The sequence below is a fragment of the Rhagoletis pomonella genome, unplaced genomic scaffold (assembly GCF_013731165.1).
Source record: "Rhagoletis pomonella isolate Grant_MI unplaced genomic scaffold, Rhpom_1.0 Rhpom_scaffold_00001, whole genome shotgun sequence".
Lineage (NCBI taxonomy): Eukaryota > Metazoa > Arthropoda > Insecta > Diptera > Tephritidae > Rhagoletis > Rhagoletis pomonella.
In genome coordinates this window covers 12,951,904-12,964,820 of record NW_023458555.1, presented here as the reverse complement: position 1 = coordinate 12,964,820, position 12,917 = coordinate 12,951,904, and positions in this window count along the sequence as shown.

The following is a 12,917-nucleotide window of genomic DNA, read 5'->3' as shown; positions in this document are numbered from 1 at the left end:
TGCATGAAAGAATGCGAATGCATGTGCAAAAAGTAAGAATAAGAAAAGCAAAACAAAATTCAAAATGCAATAATGATGACATTAGGTGCATGCTAGGTCTATATCTTTGCATAAAAAGTCGTCCGTACATAAGGCTCGTTTTCAAAAGCCTGAGTATGTGCTGTTAGCGTTCCAAAATGGCGATCTTTTGCTAAGAGATAGGCGCAAACAAAATAATTCGTTAACGACTTGCGTCTCTTGCTAAACGGCATCGATATCAAAGAAGCAAGAATTCCATGAAACCTTTGAGTGTATTTCTACAACTAAAACAAGCGTGAACTTATATATACGAGCCATAAGTAAAGCTTCTTTCCCGTCTCCTTATGGAAGAGAGAAAATGTGAAGGAGCGAATTTACTCTTAAGCAAGAATGATAGAATACAAGATTGCGCCGATCAAAGAGGATTTTTGAGAATAACTTTTGGGTGACGTCACACTGGTGCAATCGCGAGAGAGAAATGCCAAAACGTGAACAAGAATGGAAGAAGAAGAAAAAATGTTGCAAGGAAAACGTAAACAAGTGTGACGTCATGCAAACAACGATTCTGTCAAATTCGTTAAGAGAGGAATAGCGGTCCGAGATCGGCGCAACCTTTGTATTCTCTCAATCGTGACAAGGCTGCCTCGAGAATTGAGTTGGCAGCAACCCCTCCTAACTTGTCTGTCATCTTATCTATTCAATAAAAGAAAATACCCAGCTAGACTTCTTTTTATTGAGCGCCACTGGAGCCTCTCGTAGTCTCTCAATCATTGCTTGGCGAAAAATTCACTATAAGCTATGAAAAGACTATAGGGCAGGATTTGCTATACGGCCACAGCCAGTCGCAGCTCGCTTAAGTAAGGCATTTCAGCACAATGGTTTCATGCCACTTTATATATCCAAAGGCATTGTCTGTAGTGCCAGAGTCAATGATGTTTTGGGTGCAGGGGCACTTGCCGGTTTTTTTTTTTTGCCAGTGGTCATCTGCCGAATCGCATTCGCCTTCCTTATTATGCCAATGACGTACAAAAAGTGGGTTCAGTTCTAGCCCTTTTGATGTAGAGAAGTTTTCAACTGATCCTGTCGCAGACAAGGCTTTTGTCGGTCGAAAGTTCTGAATTTGAGATGCAATAATTCACGCGCTTTTGCCTCGATCAACTCTTGCACCATTTATACCATTCGTTTTGAGCAAAGATTCCGTGGCGTTAGAGGTCGGTCTTGCTGAAGCCGCCTTCATTTACCACTGCCTTCTTTTAATCGATACAAAGTCGGAATTTGGCATTATCAACCCGTGGCCGCCACGCTATAACTCCCGGCAAGAACTGCAGTATTCCTGCGAGCACTATCATACTTCGTCGAGTAGGCATACATACTCTACAGAGGATTTATGGGTCACTGAATTCACCAATACTCCACCGCTGACAGCGAACTACTCCCGACGCACACCCTTTGTAGGTTTTTGTTCCGCTTCGGACTCTAAAGAAGAGTCTGCTCTACGATTCAATATATATTCTTCTCATAAAGGGTTGCATTACCATTACTTTATCTCTCATTTTATCCTACGGCTGTATATAATTTAATACTTTAACTATTTTCTAAATAACTATCACTTGGCGATATCGAAAACTCCAGCCTAAAATGACTTGCACATCTAAATAAAACAAAATGGAGCTTAACTTGAAAGTGTCCTCAATTAACGATAGCTGCTCAATTATCTGAAATGGCCAAGCTATCGCGGCGTTGGTAGGAAGCCGACTAAGTGTTTAGTCTAAACTGTAACAAGGCTACCACGAATAATTAAATTGAAAAAGAATTACTAGTAAAAACACATAAATATTTCAACACATGGAAAAATATCTCGCTATGTACCTGTATGTATATCAAAAAAGGCATCTGATAATTGCCATAAATCATAGGCTAATTTAGGCATTCGCTACGAATATTTCACAGTTTTCGGAGTAGCAATTAATTTCTTAATTAATAACTGCAGCATAAGTGGCAACAATCGAGCACATACTCAACTGGGTAGAGGAGACCAAAAAAGTGAATCACACTACAATACTTGGTGGAATTATGAAGAAAAAATATTAAAAAAAAACAAAACTAAAAAATTTTAAATCACCTTCAGTGGCTCATAATTGTGGTAATTGCGAACCGATAGGCAATGGAAGCCATTATAAGCGCTTAAACAAACAAAACTCATCACAGCTGTTTCACACAAATACTAAGTTGATGAGGGGGCTCCCACATGTGCACTTACAATCTCGTAACAGCGTATGTAGATATGTATGTGTATATACGTACGTTTGTACATACAACATTGCAGTTTAATAATAATAAATGTTTAACAAAAGTTATGCTGGAAAAAGGAGGGAATAAAAAGTAGTAATTAAATTACTGGAGTTGTGGTAATTAACTCGCCTACAAACCCTGTTATATAATTATTCGTACTCGTAAGAGATGGAGTACACTTAGAAAAAAGGAATGGTGCAATAAGTACAGGTATTGGGCCGTATGATTAAAAATAAGTAATTGCTTTTTCTTCAAATTTCAGACCTTTTACTCAACTTATTCAAATAAAATTGAAGTAAAAGGTATGAAATTTCAAGCAAAAGCAATTTCTTAGTTTTTATTCATACGGCCCATTGTCTTCCCAGAGAGGTTTGCTTCACATTGAAATTCGAGCTCCCTTATTTTCATTTCGACGAAGTTCAATTTTTATTCTTTAAATTTTATTTGACTTTGCTTTTTGTGTTCGCTCAATTTCATTTCTATAATTTTTTAAAACAAAACAAACCATATTTTTTTGCTATTACTAATCACCAGGGAACGGATTTTTAGGACCTAAAAACCTATAAAAAAGGCAAAATAAAATAACGAAATAGGCTGGAAAAGGCAAAATAAAATAGTGAAAAAGGCAGGAAAAGGCACTAAAAAAAGACAGAAAATACGAAAAACAATCAAAAAATACATTTATTTTAGAAATGTTTATATTACAAGTAAAAAGAGAAAAACTTTGAACTAGTTTCATTATACACATGAAAAATTTGTACTTTGAATCTTTGACTATTTTATCCTTTCGAGTTTCTAACTGATAAAACTTTAATCTGTATAGTTGTAGTAACATTGAACCACAAGATGCATTTTGAAATTTTCTGGATGCATTTTCATTCGATTTTCGCGAAGCAAAGCCTTGAATGTACTAAATGTGTGCTCGACGTAAGTTGATACAAGCGGCGCCCAATTTAATTATGGAGCGTTTGAAACGTTCATATCAGCAGGAATAAGGGAGTTTTCCTCGCCCTTTACAATTTTATCCACACCCCTTATTGCCTCCAAGCCTACGTTAGCTGAGAAAACGGCTTAGAATTTTTCCAACACCAATTTGGCAAGAGGTCCATGCGCTTCTATAAGCTGCATGGGCATGTGTATATTTTTTAATCTTAAAAAAAAAATTGTAAATGCTATAATCACTTTTTTAAAGGTAGAAAAGGCAAAAAAAGTCAAGTATCTTAAAAAAGGCAAAAAAAAGGCAAATATCTTAAAAAAGGCAAAAAAAGGCAACATCAAATGTGTATATATGGAATCAGAGAAAGCTAAATCGTGGACATTCTTAATCGAATATACTCTATCCCTTTAGCAGAAAAAAAGGCAATTTCCATAAAATCCGTTCCCTGCTAATCACAATTAAAAAAAAAAACGGATTTTCGGCCCACGCTAATATGTTTGTATACCAGCAGCAGCACGCCTAACAGCTAACAACTCTTTCATGACAATACACCAACATAGATAATAGAGAAGGGTAGTCGATATATGTAACTTACTTATATTGAATAAGACCAAGCTGACGCTTCTTTTTTGTATTGATTCAAAACAGTTACTTACGACAGATTCTAGTGCTCAAAACCGCCATCCGACAAAATACCTAGTACAACAAAAATATTTGTTCTTGATTATAATTGGTAGACATTGAAAAATATAAAAAGGTAACAACAGTTTACATAGATTCAGATGGTGCATAGAATACTGGCTGCAGTGTCACCGTAGGCTAGAGCAAGAATTCTGAAGAGAAAATCCGGTGATCTTCGAAATAGCAGCTATAACTCCTACTACCTAATGTTGTCGCCAAAATTCAACATCACATAAACAAGATTTATTTTTCGCTCAGTGTACCCAACTAAAATGAAAACACCACCGTTGTTGTGTGTTTGGTTGCAAATACAAAAGAGAATTTAATGGCAACTTATGGTTTATTAATTTACATATGCACATACATATATGATGTAGCTATGTAGTATGAGTTTTGATATAGCCAACAAAGGATTTGAAATTTTATATTAAGAAAAAAAAAACGTTGTAAAAAACCATAAGCTCTGCCAGTTCCGGTTGCTTTGCTATAGTTGTGGCAAAGGCTTTTTAAGCTAAAAAAAAAGCAAAGTAAAACCTAATTACCAACTTCACTTAAGTTTTTCATTTTTCGTTTTTTTTTTTTTTTTTTGTAATCTTCGCTCTTACCTTCTTCTTTGCCACAATTTAACGCCACAACTGTTACTACATTTTCAGTTGTTGTTGTTTTCATTTTAGCCGCTGTGTCTTTTACAAGCATTTTTTTTTGTTTGTTGCTTTCTCTCGTTTGATTTATTTAACACGCTTTGATGGCTCTTGTTTTTGGTGCTTTTTGTTGTTGTTGCTGCATGCTTGTCACTCAAGAATCTGTCGTGGTTGCTGCGACCATGTCCGTAACATCGCCGCATAATTAGCGCTTCGCATAGCAGCCGGCCGTTTTAAATGTTTTTTTTTCTATTGCTTATTATTTTGTTGTTGTTGTTGTTGTGGCTGTTTTTGTTGCTTTTCTTTCTAATACGGAAGTGGTTATGCAGTTAAATATGCAACAACAATAATAACAAAACGGCAGCATGAAAGTGTCGAGTTTTGTAGAAAAAAAGCAGACCAGCGTGCAACATATGGCCTCCAGAGGTGTCAACAATGACTACACAATTTTTTTAGCCAAATGCAAAATCTTCAAATAACGCACTCACCTGTTGCTAAAGCAAAAATAATCGAAGAAAAAAAAACTAAGCAAAAAATATAAAACTGTGTACCAGCCAGTTTTTTATGCGATTCGTTGCGGAGTTAAGTTGTCCGCTAAAAGTGTTTGCTCATCTGCTTAAACAGCGGTTAGCTGAATATCGTCTGCCGCAATGCTTGGCCATGCACAAACAACACATACACTCATACATGCATTTATGTACATACATACATACATTGCCTCCACCGCCTTACTTCCTGAACACTTTTTCACTGTTGCTGTTGGCTCCTTTCTCCTTGACTTCAACAGGCAAGCGACAAAAAGCCTCGACTATGATGCTACTGCTGGTTCAACTATTGTTGTTGTGGTTGTTGCTATTGCATTCATTACATAGCAAATACACCTATGCCTTTGTCCATCCATCTATCAATTATGCACCTGAAAATTCACTTCCACCCTATTGTCGATGTTTTTGCCTATTTGTCTCAGCCAGTCAGTCAGTCAGTTAGCACTTTTTTCTCAGCATGTGATTTTTTTGTCAATTATTGCTAAATATTATCGGCAAGTTAGCATTGTTTACATGCATACATACATACATATATACCCATGTATGTTGTCCATGTCCATGCGAGTACTTTTCTCACATCCACACAACATTCGGCTCTGCCATTTAGCCTCTTCACCCGCCTTATTAACGATTTGTTGCGCTTTTTACTTTACCGTTTCTGTATTGCATTTTTTTTTTTAATTTTCCACCGGTTTTCTACATAAATTTTTACTTTAACTTTTTTCGCCATGCCGCCACTTAACCTTTGCATCTCTTCTGGGTATACTTTTTGCCTATGCAGCTCTTTAAGTATCAAACTGTTGGTGTGTGAGTAATGGTTGTTGTTGAAATGCCAGCTGTTTTTTTATGCTTCGTTTCGGATTGCGCTGTTTTGTTGCCCTCTTCCCTTCCTCATTCATGAATAAATTCGGTGCAGTCGCTTTTGAAGCGAATTCGTGTGACTCCATACTACATTTGTATATCCAAGGAATCGGCGGCCGACGCGGGCCATGAGTCGCCTAAACTTGTTATTTATGTATATTTTCTGAGAGTATCTTATGGCAAGGATTCTTCTCTGTCTCATATTCGTCAAAAAACGGTAGACCGATTTTATTAAAATCAACTGACTAAAATACTCGAACTCGAATCAGTGAAACAACTTAGATTACAGTGTGATTAGGTCTAAGAGGAATTTCAACATGGTCAAGATTTATAATAGTACTAGCGGACCCGACGAACTTGGTTCTGTCCAAAATTAATCTTTTTTAACATTTTGGTTTAACATTTTCAACAACAATCCAGGTTCACGACTTCCAGTTGGACGTTTATCTGATCCGGTTATAGCGTTTTGAACGTTAGAAGGCATATTTTCCTTTGCCGTCTTAAAAAATCTAACCAAAGTGTGGGGTCCGTGAAGAAGTTCATGCAATTCTGCTTTTCGTAGCTTGTCTTTAGTCTCAGTTGTTAAGCAGCTGAATGTGATAGTAATTTCTGAGTTCTTTCTGCATGAATTCGCGAGGAATTCACTCGAAACTGTTCATTAACTTAGATGCGGTGTTGAAGTTTTAGATTTTCCCGGCTAATCGCCAATCTTTGTGAATCTCGACTGCGTGTGCCAATATCTCATCTTCTGATCGGCGGCATTATGGTTCTCAAACAGTGGAAGTACACTATCGAATAATTTGAACTATCTTCGAAACAAGTGAAGCATAACCGCAAAGGATATTGTCACTAGACACTAATAAAGAAGCGAGCTTAAAATTTGATCCCGAAAAATGACGCGTAAAAAAAATTCAACGAAGAGAGACTCTTAAAATAGTTGACGGCGAAGATAGTCGCGTAAACTTATTTTGGCGGCCAACTATGTTTTGGGGGTATAACAGTATGTAAATTCCCCAAAGAGTTTTTGGGAAATGATGCTGAAGTGAAAGTCCTTGGCCAGGTACAAATTTATGTTTACGCTTCCTACTTCGCCGAATGTTTTTTTTACTGGCCTTTTTTTGTAAATTTTTTTTTCGCGCGTCGTTTTTCGCCGTTAAAATACTAGCGCGTCCTTACATATACGCATTTGGAGAGAGTAGGTGGCAGCCCTGTTCAAAATAATAAAGCCTTATTGCACACTTAATGCAACGAACGGACCTTATTATTATTATTTTTTATATAGGCGGCAACCCTATTCAACAAAAAAAAAAAACTTATTGCACATCTGGAGGCCAAGTCCTTCCGTTTGACAACTCACTTTTTAGTCCAATGAACAGCCAATATCTTACAATTTTTCGTACAGGTGGCAAACCTCTTCAAAAAAAAATGAAACCTTATTGCACATCTGAAGACCTCATTTTCCAAATCCGATCAATAATTTTCGGGAATATCGACTTTGCTTTATACTATGTAAGGATATGATAATAATTTTTAAATAGGTGGCAACCCTACTTAAAACAATACAAGTTTTTGTACATGCGAAGGCAATCCTTTTTTATTTGTTATCCAACGAACAGGGAAGATCTTATAATTTTTAAGCAGGTGGAAACCCTACAAAAAAAAAACAATACATTATTGCATATTTTCATTTGACAGTGGCGGTGCAGAATTGATACCTTTCCCATATTAAGATTGAATATAGTGATTTTCTTAACAAGTGGCAACCCTACTGAAAAAATAAAACTTAATAGATGCTTATCTAATCGAACGCACGGTGGGGATGTTATAATTTTATAGGCAGTCTTCAACCCTATAGAAATTTTAAATACCAAAGGTCATTCTCCTATCGATACAGAATACAAAAGAGAAAATCTTGTCCAAATCTGTACAGTAGTTTTCGAGATTAGCGTGGTCAAAGAATCTGGTCTTTTCTTTATACTATATATGTACGCATAAAGAGATTTAAATTTTTAGATAGTTGGCAACTCTTTTCAAAGTTATTATTTTTGATAAACGAGCATATAAACGCTTTTCATTCCCAAAACGCATTGCAATGTTTTACTTAAGATATAAATTTAATCCACTACTGTTTAAACATTTGGCAACCCTATTAAAAAATTTGCATGCTTTTTTTTTGTAGAGGGTCATGAATCTAGCCTTTAAAATGATAGATTAAACTGCACTTCAATAATACATTCATACATGCAGATTTCCTTGGAGAGACAAATAAAAAGAGCAAAATAAGAAAACAAAAAACGCTTAACTCTGTAGCATTTATTTCTTCCTGCAGCTGCGGTTTCCCTCGTTTGATTTTGCAATCGCGTAACAAAAACTTGCACAGCCGCTTTGTAATATCGCTGACGGCCTACACAAACGTCCTTCCCAATTTTTTTGTTTTTTTTTTTTGGAACTTGTCACACCTTGCAACAAAGCTGACTACAAGTAACTGCATAGTTAAAAGCCGTTAAACGACTTGTGTTGAGTAATCATCAACAGCGCATACACATTCCCACCAAAAAAAATCATCTTCAGACTGCACACACAACCTTTGAGTACGGTGACCAAATGTGGCAAGCAAATGAACGAATTAGCGTCGTCGAAGTTGCGCCAAGTGTGGCAAAGCACGACACACATTTGCAGCGTGTAGCATGCATGCAGTGTAGAGGACTCATCCGCTTTTGCTCTAAGCCGTATAAGTTAGTGAAGGCGCACTCAATCGATTACCCAAATTAACGATACCTAAATAAGAGGATTTTGTTGTAGCTAAACGTATTTTCTACGGAAATTTTTTCATGACTTTTTCCCTTTATGCAACATTTGACACTGAAGCGCGGTGACAGCATGTGTGTACATTAGGCAGTGTCAGGAAGAGGTGTAGTCGTTTTCCCCGGTTTGTTTGCCGCGTTTTTTTACCGTCAAAAGATTTTAAATATTTTTATGATTAACATCGAAAAGGAGAAGCATATTTTTATAAATTGCGCGAGGCACTCTAATGTGCTTGCAAATGCATGTCCCTTAAATTTTTTCCCCAACTATGTGCATTACTTGTATTTTCTGTTGTTGCTTTTCATGCCTGCAAATCTGAGGTTAAAGCGCATCTTCATCACGTTTTTCCGCTTTCACACAACAACAAAGGAGTGTCACATTGTACGTATGTATGTACTATGGTTGATGAAGTGAAGGACGGCATATTTGATTAGTGCGGAAGATGCTGGCGAGCGCAACTTGAATGCATTCAATAGGAAAACCAATCGATTTGTTTATAAAATGCCAACGATTTCGAATTATACGGTTCCAAGGTCCAATTGACTCAGCTATTGAAGGCAAACAATTGTCAACTATCGATTTCACTTGAACTTCGAGTTTGGACAACAAATTTTTATTTTTTTTTTTTGATGAGTCACATTTTCTATCTCAGCTGGCATTTTAAGAAAAAAATTTCTATGACCGGAAATCGAAAATCACATAAATCTTTGTCGAAAAGGTGTTTCAGATCGCTATCTCGTTTCCCAGCGATTCCTCTTGGGCTATACATACATACATACTAGCGAAATTGGTTTGACGGAATGAGAGAAAAAGAACGATGTTCAGTGCATCACAAAACACATCTGTTTACACCGCCGCACTATGGCGCCTTTTGACTTTTTTCGTTGGAAAAATCATAACTTTTGCACTAATAAAGATATTTTCAAAATTTAAATTGCACCTGAAATTAAAAAATTTAAGATTTAAGAAAAATGATAACAGAGTGGGCTATAAATAAAGGCTGCTTTGAAATTCATTGTAAAATTTTAGATATTTTTGAAAAGTTGCAAAACCTAAAATTTTTCAGTAAACACTGAAGAAAAATCACTGACATTTGGTTAATAAAGTGATATCCAACAATAAGATAAGTTTATAATTTTATTGTAAAATTGCAACGAAACTCGGTGGACGAATTGCTTTCGGTAAAAATTTAAATTCGCCTAAAAGACAAATATCTAAGCTTTGAAGTAAATAAAACCAAAAGTTGCCACATTACTAGGGTTGTTTCAAATTGTATTGTCGAAATTGAGATAATTTTGAAAAGCGCAAAAGCTAGAATTTTTCAGTAATGGGCACCAAATAAATTTATATTTCGAAATTGTACCTTTTTTGAGAAAAAAAAAATTTACCTAAAAGTCTACAAAGGTACCTATATTCTTTACGTATTTTTCTGCCAATACATTTTTGATAGTACGAGCAGAAACTCTCCCTTCGATACCATGTTCACTTTTGGACTCGCAATAAACAAAATTTCACTATAAAAAATTGCCTTGGAAAGAATCTCTTCGAGCGGTTTGGGATAAAAGTTTATTTTAACCCATGCTTATACACAAAATAAAAGATAGGAAATTGCCATTTATTCGTTTCTTCTTATAAAATAATAAATTTCGAAAAAAACCTTCAAAAAAAAACTAATTTTAAAATTTTTATTTTCATTACAGATTTTTTCATCTTTAAAATGGAAACACCAAGCGGATATAAATTATTATTAAGCGGTAAGTTGGATTGACTGAATGTTAGTGGTATAGTTGCACACTGGTCGGAAATACCTAGTTTTTTGCTATAAATCCCAAAAAGAATGTACTAAAAAAAAATCTCTTACAAATAAAATATTTAGTATTATAATTACCGGAGACCAAACTACTTCGACAATCTTTTGGTATTAAGGCTTCTTATTTCTCGGCAATCTTGAATACCAAGAAGTTTAAAGTATTTCGGCATTTACGACCAGTGTGCATCGAAAATGTTAAAAAGAAATTCATATTTTCTGTAAAATCGGCGTGAAGGTTTCAAACATAGTGAAGATACCGATGGCTTCAGAGGCATTCAAATAAAGAATCTAAAATTGTTTTATTTTAAAAAAATTTCCCAGCGCCTGAAAACAAAAAAATGTGTGCAAAATTAATTTAGGTACACATGTTTTCACACATACATACATACAAAAGCATAAAAAATTAAATCACCCAAACTTCAAGCACGAATAAACACAATCAATAATTATGCCACAAACAATAAAAGCTAATAAGTCGATTTTTTAATTATCTGCATATTTTTGTACATATGTACATATGTATGTATGTATGTGCAAACATTGAAATCCAAACTTGACCCTACAACCCACAACGACACGCTCGCAATTTTCGCACGCAAATAATATAATTTCGGAATTTCAAAATTCGAAATTCACCATTGCGCATTGACCCTCCACTTGGCGCTGAATTTCAACGCCAGCAAAGTGGTGGCTCCGATTGATGGACACTTTTGCGCAAGTTATGAACACACATACATACATACATACACTTATTTGTTTACATATATACAAATATGCAGTCACGAAATGCCAGCGAAAAAATCAACGCATCAAAGCGAAAATTAAATGCAAAAAATCTTGCGCTTATAATTTAAACAATACAAAAAAAAAATATACACAATAATTTACAACATTAATCACATATCGTCGATTTGAAGGAATCCACCGGCAACAGCTTCGAGGCTAAGCAAATTAGCTGGGTGTGCAGCAGCCGAGCAGAGGGGCAGACAAACAAAAAAAAACTGTGTTCGCAGCAGCATCGATGCATCCAGTCGCGTAACTAATTCGTAATAATTTATTCATTTTATTAAAATATTGCTCTCTAAAGCGATGTGCATGTGTGCATATGTATATGTACATACATATATTTATGCATACCGGAGCGTAATTATGCATAATAATATCCACAAACGTACTATGATGTTCAAAATTTTCAATTCAGCATTTTTTTTTTTTTTTTTTTTTCCATATCTAGCCATTATTTAGGAAATAAATCGCCTATTTATACAACTCATTTCAAGACGACGAATACATTTTACCAGTGCCTTATTCATATAGATATATATTCTACGTCTAATAATTAAAATAAATTTTCATGGTCAAAATTGGACTTATTGTTTTTAAAAATATGCAAAATACGAGTATGTTTACATGAGCAGAGAAGGCAGTGGCGTAATTTCTACATTTTATTTTCACTACACAAATTTATAGAAAAACTTTTCCTGCTACTTTTTTAGCAGATACTTTTAGAAAATGTTTACTTTGAAAAGTAATGAAAAACCAAGAAAAAAATTCCATAAAATTTCGAAAAATAAACGAAGACGCTCAAAAAATCCCGAAATATTCCAAAAATCATGATTACGATAAACATCGAAAACTTCAAAAGCCATTCCACAATTTCCAGAATGAATCTCGAAAGGTACGAAAAAAATGCCGAGGGACGCCAAAAAAAAGCCCAAAAAACTTCGAAAACCTGTGACCAAAGAGTCCGGAAAAATACCGAAAAGTGGAAAAATTCACGAAAAGTTCTGAAATAATCCAGAAAAATCTCGATGAATCCTAAAAATTCGCTCAAAGCTATTACGAAAAACTCCGAAATTTCTAAAATATACCCCGCAAGGCCCGAAAAAATTGCGAAAGTTCGCCCAAAAATCCCGCGAATGCTCGGAAACTCCTTAAAAAATACCAAAATACGCCGAAAACTACCGAAAGAGTGAACGGATTTCCAAAAATCCCGAAACAATTACGAAGCGTCCAAAATCACGGAATTCTTGAACACATTTCGAAAGAACCGTAAAGATGCTATGAAAACCCCCAAAATTGTTAAAATATCCTGTAAAAATACCGAGAAAATTACAATACTCTCAAAGAAGCAGTAAAATCACGAATCTTTTCACGAAAAAAAAAAAATCCCTTTCTTCAGTTAGACAGAGTTCTAGGGGTACCTTCGAACAAGTCATATGACATTCATTTCTCTTTTAATTACAAAATCTAAAGACTACTTTTTTTTAGTCTGTCACTTTTTCAATTCAATACTTAGTTTTTTTTGGGCGTAGAAAACCATGGCT